This window comes from Zootoca vivipara, chromosome 11, assembly GCF_963506605.1.
Source record: "Zootoca vivipara chromosome 11, rZooViv1.1, whole genome shotgun sequence".
NCBI classification, from domain to species: Eukaryota; Metazoa; Chordata; class Lepidosauria; order Squamata; family Lacertidae; genus Zootoca; species Zootoca vivipara.
In genome coordinates, this window is record NC_083286.1 from 62641169 (window position 1) to 62665112 (window position 23944).

The 23944-nt window shown below is 48.5% G+C and overlaps 1 long non-coding RNA gene across 1 annotated transcript; it reads left to right on the forward strand.

Annotated features, from left to right (window-relative positions):
- The first annotated feature begins 21007 nt into the window (after positions 1 to 21007).
- Positions 21008 to 23698, forward strand: LOC118077157 (uncharacterized). Its single transcript, XR_004691608.2, has 3 exons — positions 21008 to 21069; positions 21200 to 21280; positions 23646 to 23698. It is a non-coding gene; the product is annotated as an uncharacterized LOC118077157 (long non-coding RNA).
- Positions 23699 to 23944: the final 246 nt, after the last annotated feature.

Here is a 23944-nt window from a genome sequence, read left to right on the forward strand (position 1 = left end):
GAAGAAGGCAAGCGTGGAGGCCAATCTCTTTGTCCATGTTCACGGCAGAGGGATTTTCTTCGTCATTCCAGTCCGTGAGGCAGTGACGGCGTGTTCTCCTGGAGGGGAAAAGAAGGGCGGCTGGTTAGAGAGATCAAATGAAGAAGGAAAACATAGAAGGACACAAGAGCCTGACTGCTGGATCAGGCAACAGACCATAAGAAGAGCCTGTGCTGGATCAGGCCAATGGCCCATCTTATCCAGCATTCCCTTCTCACCCTGGCTGACCAAATCCTTCTGGGAAACCTGCAATTAGGATCTGAGCACAAGAGCCCTCCCTCTCCCCTCCAACTGGTATTCAGAAGCCTTGCTCCCTCCAGCCGTGGAGGCAGAGCAGAGCCATCCTGGCTAGGAGTCATCAACAGGCCTTTTCATCCTCCATGAATTTGTCTCATCCTCTTTTAAAGCCACCCAACTTGGGGGCCCTGACTGCCTCCTGTGGCAGGGAGTTCCACAGGTTAACTCTGCACTGCGTGAAGAAGGACTTTCTTTGATCTGTCCTGAATCTTCCAGCTTCATGGCGTGCCCATGTGTTCTAGGGCTACAGGAGGGATTCATCCCAGCCTCCCTTCTGTCCTCCCCCCACTGTGTCACCACAAATCCTCACCACGCCTGTCTCCTACACTCTTCGGGAGTTTTGCTGCTTGCGGTTCCTCCTCGAGTTCAGGATCTTCACAATCTGCAGAGCATTCGCATCATCCGAACGGAAGCACAGCCCGCGCCCCTTTTTGGTGATCAGCCTGAGCCGGGAAAGGAGAATGGAAGAGGATGAGGATGATGGGGAGGGGGAGGTCTTCAGCCCCCCCCCACTCTGCAACCTGCGCTTCCCCCTTAACAGATGGCACCGAGACACACAGCCTTGCCCAGGAAATCAGGGTTTTAGGGTATTTCATTCCGTAAAATGCACACGCCACTTGATTGCAAAACAACAACCCCCAAAGCAGTTTACAAAAAAATATAAAACAAGAAAATGATCAGTAAGAAAAATTAACAACAAGGATTTCAGACATTTGAAAAGTTAAAATAACTACAGTCCAAAAGCAGATTAAAACTTGCACCAACTTTCTAAATATTTGGGTGGGCTTGCCCAAACTACAATATTTTTAACAGATGCCAAAAAGAGTGCTGCGAAGGCAACTTCCTGTATCAATAGGCAGGGAGTTCCAAAGATTAAGTGCTGCTACATTTCACAGAGCCAGCTACTCAACCCCCTCGGTAAAGAAGCCAGTTATTTATTTATTATCGTTTATTTCTTGCATTTATATCACAACTTTTTCGCCAAGGAGCTCTAGATCCTTCCTCTCCTCCTTTAATCCCCCACAGCAACCCTGTGAGGTAGGTTAGCTCAAGAGGCTGTGGGATTGGCCCATAGTGAGCTTCATGGCCAAGCAGGTATTTGAACCCTTCTCCCTCCCAGGATCCTAATCCAACACTCTAACCACTACAAAACACTGCCTTCCCCTGGATCCTAACTTGGGGAATACCTACATGGATGTGTGACTGGAGAGCCCAAGGGAGTTTAAAGCACATTTAAAGCAGACACCCCCCTGGGCAAGAATCCTGGGAACTGTAGTTTGCTGGGGCTGTGGGGAATTGCAGCTCTGTAGGGGGTAAACTACAGCTCCTTTGAGTCTTGGGGGGAAGGTGAGTCCTTTGAATGTAGCGTGTGGAGCTGGCCATTATCTGGAGCATAGGGTGGTCTCTCTGCATTCCCAGGAACCCCCTCCCCAATTTGCCAGATACTCACGCAATGGCCTGGAGAGAGCAGCCCATATGTGGCCCCTGGTTCTCATAAGACTGTATACGGGGGGCCATATTAACAGGCAAAGGTTTGTTGCTGAATCCAGAGCAGCAGTCCTGCGAAGTGTTCAGTCTTCCTGGATAAGAAAAGAGAGGGAACTTTGGGTGAGGGGGACACATTTATGTGCTCTTCTGCAGCCCAACTACACTCAGGTGTATGTGGAAGCTGGTAGATTGTTTCGAATGCATTGCAGGGGGTTGGACTAGAGGACCCTTTGGGGCCCGGTCAACTCTACAATTCTATTTTTCTGTGGTTCTGTTAACTGTGTTAAGTGACTCATGACTTGCTGCTCAATGGACCTGGAGCTCAGGGGTCAACTTGTCCCAACTCAGCTTTTAAACCATGTGGGTTTCTAAGGCTAGTTGGCCCTTGGCCTCAGTTCCTTCATCTGTAGAATAGGCACAGTGAGACTTCTGCAGGAACACAGAAAGAGTTCTGAATGTGGTGCTGGACACAGAATTCAGCTCCCTGAGAATCAAAGTTTGCTTGCTTTGCATTTTAAAAGAAAATGTCAAGTCCTTAGATTGCCCTTTGCATCCCTTCAAACTTCACAATTCTACGAGCCTATGAAATAATTAAATAAACCCAGAATCTTCTCCCAAAATTAAATAATTAAATTAACCCTGGATCCTCCCCCAAATTTAATTAACCCATAATTAAATAATGCAAAGCAGCAATAAGGGCAGAATGCATTTCATACAATTAGGGTAGCCAGATCAATTTGCCTCAAGTTTCCGGGTTGCGGATTCCAGCTATTCTCTGTAGTTAAGTCTGGGCTGCCTGGGGGCAGATTTTTTTTGCTTCCAATTGAGAGTACAACAGGCAGCTGTGACAAGTGTAAGAAGCATTTGCACTTGGGAAGTGCTGTTTAACTAAAGACAGAACCCACTGGAGGAGGCATAAAAGATGCCTGGAGCCCAGGAGCAGCCACTGGAAGGGGGTGTGCAAAAGGGGGAGGAAGAAAAGCACCTGTTGCTTGCAAGGAAAAAAATGAGCTCTGGGCTGGGACTTCTCTTGCAACCACCTAAGCCCTGCGATGCCAGCAGCACACTCCCCTGAAATTGCAGGCAGGGGCTAAATGCCTGCTTAAGCATCTCCAGAAACTAAGCCCCCTTCTCTGCCCCCCCCACCACCACCACATTGTCTCTCTCACACACACACAGATGCACATATAGTACCTTGGGCTTGGAGGATGCACAAAGCTGCAGCCAGAGCCAGGAGGCAGATGCTGGGCAGAGAAGGGAGAGCCATCTGGAGGGCAGAGGTTCACAGCTGGATTCTCAGGAGGCTTGTCAGTCAGGAGGCTGCAAGAGAGATGGACTGCCTGCTGGTGTGCGCTGCCCCCTCTATATACTTCCTCTGGGAAGACTTTCGCTTTCTTTTCGCCTCGCCTCGCCTTGGCATCTGGCCTGCTTTCCTGCCCGGACGTGTGTTGAACTTGGGGAGGCGGTTCAGATGCCTGGCAGTCTCCTGATCCCCTCAGAAGGGCCATCGGATAGTCCAGTTGAACAGCCGCCAATCTCTGGAGCAGTTTCAAGACGATGTGTGTCGCACAGGAGAATAGTATGCATGTGCACATGTTTTGTTTTGTTTTGGCCTTATTTTAAACTGAAGATTACAGTAAGTGGCGTGCGTCTTTCCAACACTGAGGAAACACCATCCAGATTTCAGGGAACATGATCCTCCTCCTTCTGATGTCTCCGTCTTCTTACCGTACAAAGCTTTACGTCGGGGCAGGGCTGCCCAAGACGATTCACTGCCTGAGACAAAGGACTCGTCCAGTGGTTCCCAAAACGTTTTGGGGGTCATGCACCCCTTGGCTCCATAAATTCATCTCCAGTAGCCCCCTACCCTATAAAAAGCAGTTCCCAGAAAAGTGGTTTGCATAACCCACTAAGGAAGGTCGTAACACGATAAAAAAATTATACATCAACAATTAAAGGTAAAGGCAAAGGGACCCCTGACCATTAGGTCCAGTCGTGACCGACTCTGGGGTTGCGCGCTCATCTCGCATTATTGGCCGAGGGAGCCAGTGTATAGCTTCCAGGTCATGTGGCCAGCATGACAAAGCCGCTTCTGGCAAACCAGAGCAGCACATGGAAACGCCGTTTACCTTCCCGCTGTAGCGGTTCCTATTTATCTACTTGCATTTTGAAATGCTTTCGAACTGCTAGGTTGGCAGGAGCTGGGACCAAGCAACGGGAGCTCACCCCGTCACAGGGATTCGAACCACCGACCTTCTGATCAGCAAGCCCTAGGCTCAGTGGTTTAACCCACAGTGCCACCTTGGTCCCTACAGCAACAATTAATTACACATTTATTCAAAATCCAACTCATACTATTTAGTTTAATCAATACAACAAAACTGATGAGCTTTACCCAGTGAGACCAGCTTTTCAAAGTCTGATAGTCATTTAGCCTGTTGTCTTTGTCCATGGAGTTTTCTTGGCAGGGATACTGGAGTGGCTTGCCAGTTCCTTCTCCAGGTGGATCACATTTAGTCAAAACTCTCCACTATGACCTGTCCATCTTGGGTGGCCCTGCATGGCATAGCTCATAGCTTCTCTGAGTTATTCAAGCCCCTTCGCCACAACAAGGCATTGATCCATGAAGGGGAGGCATTGATCCATGAAGTTAAATAAAGCTTATTTATCTTATATGCAGAATTCATCATGCGAAAGGCTGGACTAGATGAATCCCAAGCCGGAATTAAGATTGCCGGAAGAAATATCAACAACCTCAGATATGCAGATGACACAACCTTGGTGGCAGAAAGCGAGGAGGAATTAAAGAACCTTTTAATGAGGGTGAAAGAGGAGAGCGCAAAATATGGTCTGAAGCTCAACATCAAAAAAACCAAGATCATGGCCACTGGTCCCATCACCTCCTGGCAAATAGAAGGGGAAGAAATGGAGGCAGTGAGAGATTTTACTTTCTTGGGCTCCTTGATCACTGCAGATGGTGACAGCAGTCACGAAATTAAAAGACGCCTGCTTCTTGGGAGGAAAGCAATGACAAACCTAGACAGCATCTTAAAAAAGCAGAGACATCACCTTGCCGACAAAGGTCCGTATAGTTAAAGCTATGGTTTTCCCAGTAGTGATGTATGGAAGTGAGAGCTGGACCATAAAGAAGGCTGATCGCCGAAGAATTGATGCTTTTGAATTATGGTGCTGGAGGAGACTCTTGAGAGTCCCATGGACTGCAAGAAGATCAAACCTATCCATTCTGAAGGAAATCAGCCCTGAGTGCTCCCTGGAAGGACAGATTGTGAAGCTGAGGCTCCAATACTTTGGCCACCTCATGAGAAGAGAAGACTCCCTGGAAAAGACCCTGATGTTGGGAAAGATTGAGGGCACTAGGAGAAGGGGACGACAGAGGACGAGATGGTTGGACAGTGTTCTCGAAGCTACGAACATGAGTTTGACCAAACTGCGGGAGGCAGTGCAAGACAGGAGTGCCTGGCGTGCTATGGTCCATGGAGTCACGAAGAGTCGGACACGACTAAACGACTAAACAACAACAACAAGTCATTTAGCAAGTCTCAGTAACTACAGTAATTCCCTGTTTAGTAACTTTTTTAATGCAATGGGTGGGCTTGATGAAGTGACACCAGTTTCCCAATGTCTTGTTCATTTAGCAGGTGTTTCAAATCACCACGTTCAGTAAGCTGGAGTAAATTTCTTTGCTTGGAGAGAAGTTGGATGACCAACGATAGATGAATGGCAGAAGAAGATGATAGAATTTATGGAGCTGGCAAAGCTAACCAGGAGACTCCGAGTCCAGAGGGAAGAAGAGGTGGAAGAAGATTGGAAAAAAATTAAAGTGTATTTAAGAAATAGACATATTATTGGATAGAATTAAGAGAAGTTTAGGAGGTACAGGGAGGTTGTAGAAATAAAAATGTTTAGATAAGTGTATTGATATTGAGAAGTAGATATAAATAAATAGTAAGTGTGAGATGTTGTGTTAGGATAAAAGGCAATATTAGAATAAGAATTGTTATATGGTATATAAGGTATAAGAATAAGATTTAGAAATTACTAAAGAGGATTTACAATGTAACGCAGTTGGAAGGGATTTGAGGAAGTCACCGATATTAGAATAGATATAAGTTGAAGATTTGAAATTTTTCTGTTTTTCTTTGCTTTTTTGTATTTTGTATTTTTTGTATGTTTATGCTTTTGTGTCTTTGTTTATTACAAAATAATAAATATATTTGGGGGGGGAGAGAAGTTGGATGACCACACTAAAAACACGTCACACAAAATAGGGTGTTGTGAATGCTTCTTAGCCACTGCCCATGGGGCAGGATAGTGATCAGAAATGGCTTTGGAAGCAATGTAACATTTCAAACACAAAGCCAAAAAAGGAGTGGGCTGCAGTCTGGTCAGTTGTAAATAATTGATCAATGATCTTGGAGGGGTCCATCTCCAGTGCCCCCCTGGCCCCACTAGGTAAGCCACCCACACCCCAAGGGCTGTAGCACCCACTTTGGGAACCACTGGACTAGAGGGGTGTCTGCCTTCTCCCACTCAGTGGAGTGGCACTCTGATCTTACATCAAGGCAGAAAGTGGCTCAGCAGCAGCACTCACCGCTGCACCTGGGGTATAACAGCCTGTGCTGCACACACAGCTTGGTCCACCAAAACCTCGCTGGGCTGGCTCATCCCTCTGCCTGGTGCCCACTGGCTGGCTGCTCAAGCACATGCTGCAATGCAGCGGGGAAAGGGCATCACATGATAAATCCGTTGCATGTGCACCTGTGATGTTTGCAGGATATTAGAGAGGCTTCCTCAACCTCGGCCCTCCAGATGTTTTGAGGCTACAATTCCCATCACCCCTGACCACTGGTCCTGCTAGCTAGGGATCATGGGAGCTGTAGGCCAAAAACATCGGGAGGGCCAAGGCTGAGGAAGCCTGTATTAGAGGGGAAAGGAGGGAGGTTTCTGAAATGATGCATGTTGTCAAGAAACTTCGTATCCCTCTCTCATAATACAAGAACCCCACAGGGCCACCCAATGAAGATGAATGCTGGATGATTCACGACAGATAAAGTATGTCCATCTTCACACAGCACATAGTGAAACTATGGGACTCGATTCCACAGGTTGATGCAGCAGGGAAGAAGGAGCAAAAAAAGCTAATGCTAGGCTGTATCAGCAGAAGTCTAGTGTCCAGGTAATAGTGCCACTCTCTTCGGCCTTGGCCAGACCACACCTGGAGTCCTGTGTCCAATTCTGGGCACCACAGTTTTAGAAGGATGTTCACAAGCTGGAAGGTATCCAGAGGAGGGCAACCAAAATATCAAGGATCTGGAAACCAAGCCTCACGGGGAAAGGTTGAAGGATCTGGATATGTTTAGCCTGGAAAAGAGGAGATGGAGAGGTCAAAGGGCTGCCCCGTGGAAGATGGAACAAGTCTGTTTTCTCTCCCTTGGGAGGTTGTGGACTCCCTTTCTTGGAGTTTTTAAAAGTCAAGTTTGGATGGCCATCTGTCAGGGATGCATCAATTAAGATTCCTGCACTACAGGGCTTAGACTAGATAGATAACCCTCAAGGTATCTTCTGACACTACAATTCTATGATTCCATGATTTGGCTCAAGTTGAGCCCCAACTCTTATTAGATTTTCTGGGACAGAGTTTTGAGGAGTCTGAAGATTCAAATAAGTGATCTGCTTCCCCATGGGTCCTGGCAACAACTTTTGGGAAGGGCCAGGAACCCAAAAGTTTCTCTTTCTCAGATTTTCAGGTGCGGCTAGTTATGATTTACATGGAGGGAAGGTTGGCCCAGGTCCAGCTGCCTTTGTGGGAACTGTTATCCTGGTTTTGTTTCCCCAGTCAGATCTCATCCCGATTGCTTAAGTCAACAGCCCAGCAAAATAGAAAGTGGACCCCCCCCTCCTCTGCTTCTTCCCTGCCCAGCCTTCAGGCAAAGTTCCGTTTCCAGAAAAAGAGAGGCAGAAAAGGGTTGAGGAAAGTCAAGTCAAGAAGGGGGACTTTCCAATGTAATGATATGCCACACACAATCACACACTGCAAGTGGGAATTAGCTGTCAAGTGGGAAGCCTTTTGCACAAGATTTTCTGGCCAGTGTTGCGTTGAAGACCTCTAGAGACTTGGAGCATGAGGGCTGCCTGTTGCAAGCATTCTGACTTTCAACAACCAAGGCTTCTTTCCTCAGAAACGGCAGCAGCAAAACACCCTCGCTTCTGGGATGTATTGACTCCTCTTACTAAGCATTCCCCATCCTGTAAGTTGAAGGTCGGCGGTTCGAATCCCTGCGATGGGGTGAGCTCCCGTTGCTTGGTCACAGCTCCTGCCAACCTAGCAGTTCGAAAGCACATCAAAGTGCAAGTAGATAAATAGGTACTGCTACAGCAGGAAGGTAAACAGCGTTTCCGTGTGCTGCTCTGGTTCACCAGAAGCGGCTTAGTCATGCTGGCCACATGACCTGGAAGCTGCGCGCCGGCTCCCTCGGCCAATAATGCAAGATGAGCGCGCAACCCCAGAGTCGGTCATGACTGGACCTAATGGTCAGGGGTCCCTTTACCTTTACTAAGCATTCCCCATCCTGTAAATTGTACTCTGTTGCCTACTCTTTTTTACAAAATGGACTTTTTGCAGTTAGAAAGATGATGGAAAAGCATACTGAAAATGAATGCTTAAGAGGGAGGTGAATAAATGTTGCGCAAGGAGTGTCCAAGCACCTTTTTGCTTGCTCTGGAGCTTTTCCTATGAAAGCCCTCTCTTTAGAGCTCAGTGGGAAACCTGAATTGATGTTTGCTCCAACTGAGTGCTGAAGAGCAGGTTTTTGTGGGGAGAACTCTTTCCTCGATAGAGCCTCTCCTCCATCAATTTGTCCTGTCTTTTCCACTGAGCACCAAAGTACTGAAATGAAGATGCTGGTGTCACGAACCTTAGAGTGTTTGCAAACCGCTTGCAAGTTTCCTTACAATCAAGCGATGTATGCACTTTGTTAAATAAAGATAAAGCGAGCCGGCTTTCACAATCTTTGCCAAATCTCCAGTCTCGTATTTCATTCTGGAAGGAACTGCAACATGTCTCCAACATCTCCTGGCACATGTTTCTCAGCTTAGTGACCTAAATTACCTATATAGGGAAGTTTGTGGTTACACCCCATCCCTCTCTGGGCAACTATGGCATGTTCACACTTGATCCCTCTGCCCTACCTTTGGCTTCTGCCAATCAAGGCATCACAGGATGTCCTTTCCCCACTCACTTCTCTGTCGGGACTTATCCTCACTCCCTTTCTCCCCGCTGCTTTCCCCCTGAGGAAAGCCACTCTTTATCCCTCAATCAAAGCAAACAGAAAGTCAGGTTTCCTCCAGATTGCCATATTGCTCTGATTTAGCACTACAGACCCCTTCATGGATCAATGCCTTGTCGTGGCGAAGGGGCTTGAATAACTCAGAGAAGCTATGAGCTATGCCATGCAGGGCCACCCAAGATGGACAGGTCATAGTGGAGAGTTTTGACTAAACGTGATCCACCTGGAGAAGGAACTGGCAAGCCACTCCAGTATCCCTGCCAAGAAAACTCCATGGACAAAGACAACAGGCATATAAAAGTTATGACGCTGGAAGATGAGCCCCTCAGGTCGGAAGGCGTCCAACATGCTACTGAGGAAGAGCGGAGGACAAGTACAAGTAGATTCAGAGCTGATGAAGCGGCTGGGCCAAAGCCGAAAGGACGCTCAGTTGCGGATATGCCTGGAAGCGAAAGGAAAGTCCGATGCTGTAAAGAAAAATATTGCATAGGAACCTGGAATGTAAGAACCATGAGTGGAGGTAAGCTGGATGTGGTCAAAAATGAGATGACAAGAATAAATATCGACAGTGCAAGACAGGAGTGCCTGGCGTGCTCTGGTCCATGGGGTCACGAAGAGTCGGACACGACTAAACAACTAAACAACAACAACAGCACTACAGAACAGCCCCCCCCCCCCCCGGGAAAGAGCAGGGCAAGGGGGGAAGACTCCTCGGATCCATGGGATAAAGAGAAGTGTGAACGACCCTTTAGTCTCTGCTCGTGGGGGGTTCTCTTTTCTTTCTTTTTTAAAAAGGAGCCTTTCTAGTGTGGAAAGCACCTGTCAGGGATCTGGGGCAGAGATGGGCAGCAGTGGGCAGAAACAGGCCAGGCTGGACAGGGACAGCTATGGAGGTCCCTTTCTTTGACGACTGCTTGGATCACTTACTGGAGTCCCCAGAAGTGGCCTGGGCACCTTCTCTATGTGGTCTGGGTGAAGGTGGGAGAGATGCTTTTTATTGCATTTCTAGCTCAGGCATCCCCAAACTCAGCCCTCTAGCTGTTTTGGGACTACAGTTCCCATTATCCCTGACCACTGGTCCTGTTCACTAGGGATGATGGGAGTTGTCAGCTGGAGGGCCGAGTTTGGGGATGCCTGTTCAAGGTAATCTAAATTGTTCTCACTTGACTCCTTTATTCTCCTGTGAGGTAGGCTAGGCTGAGAGACAGTGACTGGCCCCCAAGGTCACCCAGAGAGCTTCATGGCCAATCCCCTTTTAAAGCCATCCAAGTTGGTGGCCGTCACTGTCTCCTGTGGGAGGGAGTTTCTCAGTTTAACTCTGCACCACAAGGCTCAGCAATCTGGGTGACTGCCCAGAAAACAAGACCCTCCCTTCCCAGTTGGCCCTGTGGAGAATAACTGGACCTGGTTTGACTCTGTGAATGTAGCTCAAATACAATGACCTTGACCCCACTTAAATCACACTTGATGGGTTCTCTCTTCCTGCCACTGGGAGAATGTTGCTATTTTGGGGTGGACTCCATCACATGCCAACAAACCCAGGGGGCATAATCATAGTTGTTTCAATGCTGTTGTGCAACAAACTTCCTCCCAAAGATTGTGGGCTTTTTCCAATCAGCAAAGGGCTGGAAAAATGCACTGGAAAGGACAGGATAAGACTCGCTTTGGTGCTATGGTATCTAATCTCTCTGGAAACAAATAATAGAATTGGAAGGGACCACAAGGGTCATCTAGTCCACCTTCAGCCCAACATGGGGCTTGAACCCATGACCCTGAAATTGAGAGTTGCATGCTATACCAGCTCAGCTATCCAGCTATACAATCAGGATAAAGAAGAGGAAGAAGAGTTTGGATTTGATATCCCGCTTTATCACTACCCAAAGGAGTCTCAAAGCGGCTAACATTCTCCTTTCCCTTCCTCCCCCACAACAGACACTCTGTGAGGTGAGTGAGGCTGAGAGACTTGAGAGAAGTGTGACTAGCCCAAGGTCACCCAGCAGCTGCATATGGAGGAGCGGGGAAGTGAACCTGGTTCACCAGATTATGAGTCTACCACTCTTAACCACTACACCACGCTGGCTCTTATCGAGGCAGCAACGAATGGTCAATAAGCAGGTGATAAGGAGCTCAGCCTTCTGCCTTGATCAGACCCCACCTGGAGTCCCTTGTCCAGTTCTGGACACTAGAATTTGAGAAAGGTATAGACAAGTTGGAAGATGTGCAGAGGAGGGCAACCAAGATGATCAAGGGTCTGGAAGCCGAGCCGTATGAGGAGCGGTTGAAGGAGCAGGGTATGCTTAACATGGAGAAGTGGAGACTGAGAGGAGCTAGGATAGACATCATCAAATGACTTAAGGGCAGCCCCATGGAAGATGGAACATGCTTGTTTTCTCCTGCTCTGGAAGGTAGAACTCGAACCAGTGGCTTCAAGTTACAAGAAAGGGGATTCCGACTCAACATCAGGAAGAACTTTTGGACATAAAGAACAGTGGGATGATCTCCCTTGGGAGCAGGTGGACTCTCCTCCATTGGAAGTTTTTAAACAGAGGTTCGACAGCCATTTGTTAGTTGATATTCCTGCATTGCAGGAAGTTGGACTAGATGACCTTTGGGTCCCTTCCTACTCTACAGTTCTTTCAAATAAAAATCAAATAAAACCAAGCCAATTCAAACAAGAAGAAAGCAGATTCTGACTAAATCTTAGGAAGCACTTTATTTGATTTGAAATTGCAGGATTGCTTTCTTGTAACCCATCCAAGGGACCCTGTGGTGAAATGGGGGGGAGGAGGTTACCAAAAAAACACACCAATCTATAAATATATAGGTCTCTGCTTTTCCACCTTCATGTTCCATGATCAGTCACCTTCCTCTGTGACCTCATAAGACCAGCCCGTGGCATCAGCCGCCTGGCAACCAGAAGACAACATCCATCTGCTGAGCCACTCCAAGGAGCAGGCTGGGGAAAGAAGCCAAGGGAGGTCACATCTCGGCTGGGTCTCTCAACCACCACGCCAGAGAAGAGGCCCGTTGCCCCACCGAAACCTTCCCCTTGAGGTGAGTTACTTGGGATCTCCCAGGTCTTCCCAAAGTCAGCTAACCACATCAGGCGGGCTTGAGGTGTGATCTGGATGGACCACGTAGCTTGTAGAATCTGCCAGGTCTCAGGTGCAATAGGATTCTCTCCGGAAGCATGCAGCGCTGGGGGGGGGGGTGCTTTTGTGAAAGACCACCTCCTTCCCTAGAGACCCTCTCAGGTGCTGCGATCGGCAGAGGGGGCCCTCTTGGTAGTCCCTCCACCCTCAGAGGCTCAGTGGGTGGCTGCCCAGGTGGAGAGGGTCTTCTCTGTGGTGGCCCCTCAGCTGTGGAACTCCCCACAGAAGTACACCTGGCCCCTTCATTGCACAGTTTCTTGAGGATGCTGAAGACACACCTCTTAACCCTTGGCTCTTGACGCGTGAGGTGTAGGTACCTTATTTTTTATTGCTGGAAGTTGTTTTAAATTACTTTTAAATTGTGTCTCAATGTTTTGCCCTTCCCTGGGACTTTCTCTATCCCACTTTGAGTCATAAGGTTTCACTAGGCGACTGAAAACCGCCACGTAGAAACCAATATTAAAATTAGCCAGTTAAAAACTGCCACCAAATCAGCATCAGCTATGCACACATCCAACTCAATTAAAAGCATTAAAAGAATAGAGCATTTTCAGTTGCCTCCTATAAGAGAGGAAGTCTGATAGCAAAGCCTGGCCAGGAAAGGAAGTTCCAGAAGTGGGGCACCACAACCCAAAAGACCTTGTCCCCTGTCCTCATTCACCGGATCTCAGAAAGATGGAGAAAGGGCCTCAGAGCAACATTTCTCCCTTCAAGACAGATGCATGCCAGAGCAGGGTTGTACTCCAGCTATCTCAGCCCCAGCCCATCTAAGACTTCAAGAACAAAACCAGCTCTTGGAATCCTTCCCTGAAACAAGCTGGCAGCCACTGTGGTTCTTTAAATGGAGCTAAGACCCTTTCCCTCCTATTAGAAACCTTCCACTTGCCGCCTGAAAGCCTCCTGGCTCTCCCTAAACTTCTCCACTCGGCTTCCAGGCAGGCTTCAGCTACATCCCCTCTCTTTTTATTCAGTTCTCAGAATTGTTTATGATAGTAACAAAGCAACCATGGAAAAGAATAGTTAAAACAACCAGGAAAATGGCAGATAAAATGATGGCCCAAGTAGGCATAAGAGTCTGCTGGATGAGGCCATTGGCCCCTCTGGTCCAGCATCCTGTTCTCACAGTGGCCAAGCAGATGCCCCAATGGGAAACCCACAAGCAGAATTCAAACCCAAGAACCTTCTCCCCTCCTGTGGTTTCCAGCAACTGGAATTCAGAAGCACTGTGGCCTCCAATGTGGAGAAAGAACATAGCCATCCTGGCTTGTAACCATTGATAGCCCTCTCTCCCATGAATTTGTACAATCCTCTTTTAAAGTCATCCAAGTTGGCGGCCATCGCTGCTTCCAGTGGCAGTGAGTTCCACAGTTTTAACTATGCACTGCATGAAGAAGCACTTTCTTTTCTCTGTCCTGAATCTTCCAACATTCAGCTTTGTCAAATGTCCACGAGCTCAAGAGTTACAAGAGGGAGAGAGAAACTTTTCTCTATCCGCTTTCTCTATGCCATGTATCATTGCAAAAACTTCCACCATGTTGCCTCCTATTCGCCTTTTCTCCAAACTAAAATGTCTCAAATGCTGAAACATTTCATCAAGGGGGAGTCCGCCTCTCCATGCCCTTGATCATTCCGGTTGCCCTTTTCCAAACTTTCCCCAACAATATCCTTTCTGAGGTAAGGGGACCAGAACTGATCCGAATGCCAGGGGAAACGAAACAGAAAATGTGTAATAAAATTAATAGGCAGGGAGGGGTGCCAAAAGACTCAAACCAGGATGAGTGCCGAATGTGAAGTTTCTGTTCCCTCCAAGTTGCCTCCCGCCCCTTGACATGTTTATGAGTTTTTATCGCTAGAAGACTCCCTTCCCGACAGGAGTGGTATTGGAAATTTCCCTCTCCTTAGCTGTAAATAACGCAAAGAGCCTCATTTCCTGCCTGGGGATCATCAGCCTTGATCAGAAAGTGATGAATGCACATTCTGTTTGCAGGAAACCATGTCCTGTGTTGTCCTGTATACATTTCTGCAGGACCTCTTCAGTCTAGAACAGGGGTCGGCAAACTAAAGCCAGGGGGGCTGGATCAGGCCCAATTGCCTTCAGGATCCGGCCCGCGAACTGTCCGTGGATCGGCCTGGGGATTCTGTTTGTTCGGGCTGCGCCATGTTTTTCCTGCGCCATTCCATTCCCACACACACACACCGCAGCGGCCCCTCCTCCCTCCCTCCTCCTGGCTTCTCCCTGCCCTGCCTAGAGGAGGAAGGGGGCTGGGCTGAGCTGGCTGAACGCCATTTTAAGCAGCCCCTCTCCAGAGCCAGCCCTTTTGTACTGCTCATCTTCCCTCTGCCGTTGCTGCCGCCACTGCCCTGGTGCTCCTGTGGGCCAGAGAACAGAGCGGATGAGCTCACTCTGCCTACCCTTGAGAAGCAGCAGTGGCTGCGGCAGTAGTGGTGGTGGCGGAAGCCCTTGGGAAGGTAAGCACAGCTGCTGGGGCTGGGGCTGGGGGGTGGGGAGGAGGACTACTTGCCCCCCTTGCCTCTTCTTCCAGCCCCAGCAGCGACAGTGGACCAGCCCACGGCTAAAAAATTTGCTGACCCCTGGTCTAGAAAGAAGTCTTGGCCGGCTGTAACCTACCCCACCTCCCCTCAAACATGGCTGTTTTGACTTGGGGGAACAGTGGGGTGACCTGCAGAGAAGGGGGGGCAGCTGCAAAGAAAACCTGGACTTGTTGTCTCTGTCAAAAGCAGTCAAAAAAACATAAACCTTGAGACTTTTTGAGATGGCAGCTGGGACACTCACTCCCACAAGAGGCCACCAACCATGGGTGTAGCCGGGGGGGCAGGGGGCTTCTGCCCCCCCCCCAACGAACCCCCCCCAACAAAAGCCTGCCCCCCTAACAAAAATCCTGGCCATGCCCATGCCACCAATTTAGGTGGATTTGAAAAGGGGGTTAGATAATTTCATAGAGGAGAGGGCTAATGAAGGTTGGCTCTGCCTCCACAGCTGGAAGCAGCAATGCTTCTGAATATTCAGCAATGCTCTCACTACTGAGAGGGCCTTCTTGGTAGTGGCACCCACCCTGTGGGAAGCCCTCCCATCAGATGTCAAGGAGATGAGTAACTGTATATAACACGGAGAAGACATCTGAAGGCAGTCTGGTATTTTGTTTAGTCATTTAGTCGTGTCCGACTCTTCGTGACCCCATGGACCAGAGCACGCCAGGCACTCCTGTCTTGCACTGCCTCCCGCAGTTTGGTCAAACTCATGTTCGTAGGTCCAACCATCTTGTCCTCTGTCGTCCCCTTCTCCTAGTGCCCTCAATCTTTCCCAACATCAGGGTCTTTTCCAAGGATTCTTCTCTTCTCATGAGGTGGCCAAAGTATTGGAGCCTCAGCTTCACAATCTGTCCTTCCAGGGAGCACTCAGGGCTGATTTCCTTAAGAATGGATAGGTTTGATCTTCTTGCAGTCCATGGGACTCTCAAGAGTCTCCTCCAGCACCAGAATTCAAAAGCATCAATTCTTCGGCGATCGGCCTTCTTTATGGTCCAGCTCTCACTTCCATACATCGCTACTGGGAAAACCATAGCTTTAACTATACGGACCTTTGTCGGCAAGGTGATGTCTCTGCTTTTTAAGATGCTGTCTAGGTTTGTCATTGCTTTTCTCCCAAGAAGCAGGCGTCTTTTAATTTCGTGACTGCTGTCACCATCTGCAGTGATCAAGGAGCCCAAGAAAGTAAAATCTCTCACTGCCCTCATTTCTTCCCCTTCTATTTGCCAGGAGGTGATGGGACCAGTGGCCATGATCTTGGTTTATTTGATGTTGAGCTTCAGACCATATTTTGCGCTCTCCTCTTTCACCCTCATTAAAAGGTTCTTTAATTCCTCCTCGCTTTCTGCCATCAAGGTTGTGTCATCTGCATATCTGAGGTTGTTGATATTTCTTCCGGCAATCTTAATTCCGGCTTGGGATTCATCTAGTCTGGTATTAGGGGAGCCTTTGAATGTGTAATGTCTTGTTGTGTTTATATATGATCACAAACAGGGGCAACCCAGTCAGATAGGCAGCGTATAAATAAAGCGATAGTGATGATGATTACTGTGTTCTTACGTTAAAACTTGAAAAACACACTCACAGTGGCACCTCTGGTTATGAACTTAATTCGTTCTGGAGGTCCGTTCTTAACCTGAAACCATTCTTAACCTGAGGTACCACTTTAGCTGCTGTGCCACCGTTGCGTGATTTCTCTTCTCATCCTGAGGTAAAGTTCTTAACCCGTGGTACTATTTCTGGGTTTGCGGAGTCTGTAACCGGAAGTGTTTGTAACCTGAGGTACCCACTGTACTTTTCAGAGGGTGAGCATATTTATAAACATGACCTTAGGAGGGAACCCAAGCGATGCTGCAGAATTGGTGTGGGATGGGTGCTGGAGGCGCATGGATTCTGCGGGCAAAGAGGGCCTAAATTTCAGGCGTGGAGAAGCTGGGAAAGTGGGAGGGTGACTCTCCTGCCTCTGGAACATGGGCATTACCTCAGCGGAGGGGAAAGGAGCAAGCCCACCCCCTACAGATGCCATGACATGGCACACCCAGGGGAGGAGCATATGCTTGCGCTGCCCAGGGTGGGCGCGCTCCTGAGGGGGGCACGGAGGGTGCCCTCCTAGGAGCGGGATAGCCACTTGGTTGCACAGAGTGGCACGCGGCTCTGCAGCTGGGGGTGGAGAGACCCACTCATGGGGGCGGAGCGAGCCTGCCCTTCACTTCAGCCAGAAGCCTGAAGTCTCTCCCCGCCTTCTGAGAGCCTGAGGAGGGAAACTGGCTGCTAAGAGACCCTTCATTTGTGGGTTGCATCAAATGCTCTTCTCTGAAACATCTTTGATGCAGAGAATGCTGGACCGTTCACTCAGCGGAGCAGGTTGGGCCTGAAGAGCACTCCCACACTGCCCTCTGCTGGGGGCAAAGGATTCTTATTTTATTTCACTTTTCTACCTGTGGATTTTGATTCAGCTAAAGTTTCGAGAGAAGTGGGAACAGGAGGCCTGGGAAGTGGGAACGAGAACTCAGCATCAACTTCTTGGTGGCCTCGATGACAAGCCATTAACTTGCAATGGATGGTTTTCATCACAGTGTGGCTGTGACGATTTATGAGGCAGCACTTTGCCAATGGAAAAGAATGAGCAGCCGTCTGCTTTTGCTCTGGGGCTTGGAGCTGGGTGCAACTTTGTAAAAGGGTGGGGGGCGCAAAATGCCATGATGGAGTCTACTCCAGGCAGCCCTGCCCACGCCTTGTGCTCAGAAAGCCAAAGAGGCAACCACCATTTTGATATCCTTTCGCCCACGAAAAACAGTTGTTTAGCCAAGGGTTTTCGGAGAATTAATGTGATTTGGTGTTGGCTATTTGTTCTGTCTTTTATGGGTTTTTTTACTTAGCATTTATTAATAAACAAACCAAAACAAAGATAAAGAGCATAAATAAATACAGTGACAGCAGGCTGAAAGCAAGATAAGGTTGGAGATTATCACTGAACTTGTTGCTCCGAAACATTACAAAAAATATCATTTTTTCCACAAACCCATTAGGCTGGTTTTATATGCATTCCTTTGTGGTGACTTAGCTTAACCATAGTTACAAATCACTGATAGTAGATGATGTGCTTTTTCTCTCTCCGTTTTTAGCTATTATGATTGTAGCAGCAGTTATAAGGTTAAACACTCTTACTTGATCGTTTTCTGGAGCAGCTTATTTCAGATAGCCAAGCATAAATGCGTCTTTTATGACTTTATGGTGCTTAAAGAATTTTATCGTACACCGCCATAATGGGTATTTTTAAATGAGTTAATGATTTATAAATGCTCTTATAAATAAATTAAATGTTCAAGGCTCAAGATGCCTAGGCACATCTTTAGAGTAGACCAGCCTCCCACAAGGCTCCCTCTTTTCTTTCTTTCAGGCCATGGATCAAAGAGGTTCTGTAACCCCCAGCCTCCCAGGTAAGATGGGCTACTTCACCCAACCCCTGAACATACGCACCATATCCTGTAGGGTAGGACAGGGCACATGTTAACATCAGTGGAGCGAGGCAGGAGAGGCAGGTGGTTCAATGTAAAAATGGGAGGAAGGGGCTCCATCCCATGACAATGAGGATGGGAGCTGGTCCAAGGGCCACCTCTCAGCTACATTTAAGGCTGAATTGCAGGTATTCCGGCTGAACATCCGCTGTGATCCCTGTGTTGCGGGGGGTCAGACTAGATGGCCCATGGAGCCCCTTCCAACACTACATTTCTATGAATTGCACTGTGTTTTATCTTGTATTTTATTCTGTGAACCACCCCGAGTTCTTTTGATAAAGGGCAGTATATAAATTTAATTAAGAAATAAAATACAGTGAAATAGCTAGAATGCTTAAGGAAATCAGAATTCTTAAGGAATTCTTAGCTAGAATTAGCTTAAGAATTCTTAAGGAATTCTTAAGGAATTCTTAGCTAGAATTCTTAAGGAAATCAGCCCTGAGTGCTCCCTGGAAGGACAGATCGTGAAGCTGAGGCTCCAATACTTTGGCCACCTCATGAGAAGAGAAGAATCCTTGGAAAAGACCCTGATGTTGGGAAAGATTGAGAAAGATTGAGGCACTAGGAGAAGGGGACGACAGAGGACAAGATGGTTGGACAGTGTTCTCGAAGCTACGAACATGAGTTTGACCAAACTACGGGAGGCAGTGCAAGACAGGAGTGCCTGGCGTGCTATGGTCCATGGGGTCACGAAGAGTCGGACACGACTAAACGACTAAACAACAACAACAAGCTAGAATGCACTCCTTCAATCTGTTTGGTGCAGAAGTTGGTAGATAGGAAGGGTCTCCTATAGCAGCTGAAGAAGATGCAGATGCCTGGCCAACCTCAGCACCACGTGAACCATCTATATATTTGATCTGATGCCAGAACCTGCAGGGAAAGAAGCAAGGCTGGAGACAAGGCTGGTCAACAATTGCTAGACCATGGACAGCTCCAAGCAAACAACTTGTTCCAGCTAAGATTGGAAGGAGCTGGCCAAGGTCTTTGATGTCTGTTTCCGGGCTCCCATCTCCAGGCTCCACCCCATCAAAGGACCAACACTCTGGCCTGAAGATGGACACTTCTCCTCCTTTCCATAGGTTTCAGGCATCCATGTGGTCCATGCACTGATAACCTGGAAGCTGGACTACTGTAACTGGACTATGAGGGGTTGCCCTCAGGTCTGGTTCGGGAGCCGCAGCTGGTGCAGAATGCGGGCATCTAGATTGCTGATGGGGGCTTCTGTTTGAGAACATGTGGCACCATTGTGAAAACAGTTGCACTGGCTGCCCACCTACTGCCGAGACATGTTCAAAGTCATTGTATTAAATTACAAAACCCCAAACAAGCATAAAATGAAACCATTAACAGAGTTAAACTAATTAACCCTTGTGGGAAGATGCATTCTTAATTGTTTGCAGAGGCCTGGCGGAATAGAAAGGTTTTTGTGGGAATGTTCCGGGAAGCGGGAGAGGATAGCAAGTTCTATAACTTAGCAGAATTTTAAACATTCCCCTTTAAATGCACAGCGCTTTGCTTGTTGCAAGCTCATTTGAGCTTCTAAATATAGGATTCCTGGTAATTCCCTTTTAAAAAGAATAAATGCGACAATCTTTTTTAGAGTCAGTAAAAGAAGTTTACTTACAGGATCATCAGTTCACAATTGGATCCCTGAAGGCAGACTTAGGTTACAAAATATATACACATGGAAATATCCCATGTGGCTGGAAGCCAAGAGGGCATCTCTAGCTGAAGAGCTGTTGCTTCTTTGACGAAAGCAAGATGGAGAAGAGGGAGTGTGCTGCCTGCCTTGCCTCTTTTGGTACCTGGGCAGGTAAGGTCACACCCACCTCTAGACATATGCAGAGGAAGTCTTGTCCCAGCTCAGGAGGAAACAGGAAGTTTGCTACTGGCTGGTACAAAGCATCCCCTTGCACGTCCACTCTAGGAATGTTGTACTTGACTGCTATGTGTTTCACATCCCACAGTTTTCAGCGGGTGTTTAAAGTTCGCCACAGAATGCCGAATCTCTTTTGGCTTGGTAATGGATGGGCAGCAGCTGGAGCTTCCAAGCTTGACCCCTGGGCAGTTAAAGGGGGGGGATTCTCCAGGCAGTTTTGGCTAGTGGGCTTCGCCAGGCATTTCAAGCAACAGGCCCAGCTGGGCTCACTAATACATCACAAGGATCAAAAATGGGGAAATGGGCACAGGTGCAAATAGGGGCTACCAGCTGCAGAAGGTCTGTGCCTCGCCATGCCCACCACGCGGAGGCTATCTGGGGCCAAAATACCCCCACTCATTTGCCCTGTCCTCTCCCCTTTTCTTTCCCCTGCCATAGCTGAACCTCGATGTTCCATGACCGAAAACCCCCTGCATGGAGAAGAGGAGCTGGACGAGGAGACTGTGTAAGTGCAGCACATGGTTGGACTGTGGAACTCCCTCCCACAGGAGGCAGTGTTGGCCTCCAACCTAGATGGCTTTAAAAGAGGGCTAGAGAGATTCATAAAGGAGGGGGCTTTTCTGAGGCTCTTACACGGCTGGGTTGCTTGTCCTTCTCTCAGGAACTTCATTTCAACCTTGTATGACTCTCTGGGGCCTCTTTTGAGTGAAGTGACCAAGCTACCAAACAACCAGGACCCTCCTGCGCACCTGATGGTCGACATGAGGGCCAAGCTGAGGGAGATGGGCTCCACGGTCTCTGATGCCAGGAAGAAGATGATGAGGTACAACATGTACCTGGTGAGTCCTGCCATCAGCCTGCCCCACCTCACTAGGGAGACGGCCCCAGAGCATCAAGCAAGTACACCCTCCCTTCGGGGTAGGCTCTTTCCACAAAACCAACTGCGGTGCTTTGCCTTCCTCCCCGCAGAAGAGGAGGCTCGCCAAAGCAGTGCATGAGAAGAAAGTCTTGAGGGACCAGCAACTGAGGCAGCAAGAATGCAATGAGCAGGTAAGGCATTTCCAACTCTCCCCAGTCCAGCGGAGTGGAGCCCCTTAGAATCATAGGATTGCAGAGTCAGAAGGGACCCCACGGGGTCATCTAGCCCAACCCCTTGCAATGCAGGGATCACAACGAAAGAATCCCCAACAGAAGGCCATCCAACCTCTGCTTAAAAGCCTCCAAGGAAGGAGAGGCCACCAGTAGGAATAGCTCCTACTGTCAGAAAGTTTTTCCTGATGGTGGCATCTCCTTTCTCGTCATTCGAATCCATGGGTTCTGTTTCTCCCCTCTGAAGCAGCAAAAAACAAGGTTGCTCCATCTTTCATAGCATGACCTTTCAAACATTTGAATGCACGCAGTGCATGAACCTCGCCCCTTCTCTCTCTCTCTCTCTTTCCCCAGCTCGGGGATATCCCCATCGCAGTACAAAGAGGGTACAGAGTGGATTTGGAGCCAGTCAAATCCAGCATGGCCCAAGATAAGAGCCTCCAAGTGAGGGAGGGACATGAGAGATGGTCCATATGCAATGACCAGTACACAGTCTTTTGTGAATAGTGAGATTTATTTCAATTAGAAAACACAGGCAAACAACCACAAGACTGCCGCTTCATGCTCAAGGCCGCTAGTTAATCGGATGATGACTCATCTAGCTCTCTAGCGTGATTCCATCTCCTTTTAACCCTACGCTCAAACACCTTCCTCTGCTTCCATCTCTGTACTTGCAATTTCCTCTTATCCTGTAACCCTCCCCTCCTGCGTTCTTGTAACCTTAAAGACCCAGGAACAGGCTCAGACAAACTCTCTTCTGAGGTTTGATGTATTTCTGCCATTTGCTCACCCCTCCCAGCCAGTTCCTCAGCCCTTGTCAAAACAAGCCTCCCTTCCAATTCCGGGCTATCAGCCAAGTCCGACAGCTGAGCCTCATCACTTATCGGCTCTAACCTAACACTGGGAGGAACAGAGCCAGTGTGGTGTAGTGGTTAGAGTGTTGGAATAGGACCTTGGGAGACCATGGTTCAAATCCCCTACTCAGCCATGAAGCTCACTGGGTGACCCTGAGCCAGTCACTGCCTCTTGGTCTATCCTTCCTCACAGGGTTGCTTTGAGGTTAAAACAAGCTACAGCCACAGGCAAAGCAACCTGCTCCGGTACCCGGAGTGGTGCTCATCCCAGGGCGTGTGGCGCACATCCTAAGGGGTGCGCCCTGCACTCCGAAGGGTGCCGACGATCGGGGGTCGACATTTTGTAAATAAAAAAACAAAAACAAAAACCTTTGGAATGGCACCCGGGGCAGACCGCTCCCCCCCTGCCCCCACCTCAGAACGCCCCTGGCTACAGCGCCTTGAGCTCCTCCTCAGTGGTATATAAATGTTATAGGTTCTGGAGGTGGCGACAGCTATCCTTGGCCACTTGTGTTCATGCACACACACTTGTATACAGAGAAGAGGTCGTGGCTAGGTCCTGCCCCTTGCTTGAGCGTGTGGGTTTGTTTCATCAGAAGAAAATCCTTCATCAGGCAGCACAAAGTTAAACTAGGGAACTTACTCCCACAGGAAGCAAGTTCCGCATGAAAGTCTGAAGGACGGCCCTTAGAAGGGGCTGGCGGTGAGGGCAGCCACGGCAGCAGGTCCAAGACAGCAACGCTGAGCATAAATCTAAATAAATGCATCCTTCGAGTGCTGACCTTCTCGCAAAGGGAGTAATGTGTTGTGTGGTCACACATGGGTGCTGAGTGCCTCCCTCCTCCCTCCTCTAATTAGAATGTGCACAATGCTGTTAGGGGGTAAATTGCCCATGAATAGCAATTATCCTTCGCAGGCAGGGAACAGCAACCTGTTTGGCTAGACCTGCCAGGCATATGGAGCTGTTCAAAGTGGTTGTTCCCCTCCCTTTGAAGCAAGGAAACAGCACTGGATAAACCTGGACACACACAGGCAAATTTGCAGCGCTCTGCTTGAATCACCACCAGTGCAATCAAAACACTGAGCAGAAATTCTCTTGATAGCGGGCTTGCCAAGTTGCAAAATTGCAGAGTTTAGTGCATTATCCAGGCACTGTGAGGACCACCTCTCTCACACACACACCCTGCAGCTGATCCATGCATGAAGATCTGGGCTTTTAAATCAGAGGTAGGGGCATTATCCCAGACCTTTTAACTATGATTTTTAACGGCTTTTGGCCAGAAGCACCTGCTGCTAGGTGAAATTTCATTAGGGGTTTTTGTTGGTTTGTATTTCTACAGATTTTATCTGGGTTTCATAAAAATAGAGTGTATTGCATTGCAAGCTGTTCCGGGAATATCTGCTTTGAAAGGTGGCATGTCAAGCGCTTACAATCCATCAGCCTCTTCTGACACCCTTCTCCTTCCATGTAGGAGATCTCACCATCAGAGCTGATGAGGAACAAAGCCCAAGAGAGAGCTCACCGGCGAGGTGTCAGCCTGCAAGACCCCCAGTTCGTTCCATTGGTGGAGGAGGCCTCAGGGCGATTGCGGGTTAGAGACTGGGTTTGGGGGCAAGGGAGTGGGAGCTGAAAGTGACCGAGGGGGGCAGGTTATCATGATGGGGGGCTTGGCAGCCCAGTGTGTGGTGCTGGTGCAAAGACCCTGGGTTTGTGGTATAAACAGCCCACAAAAACTTACTTAACTGCCTGGCGCAAACAGCATTTTCTTAG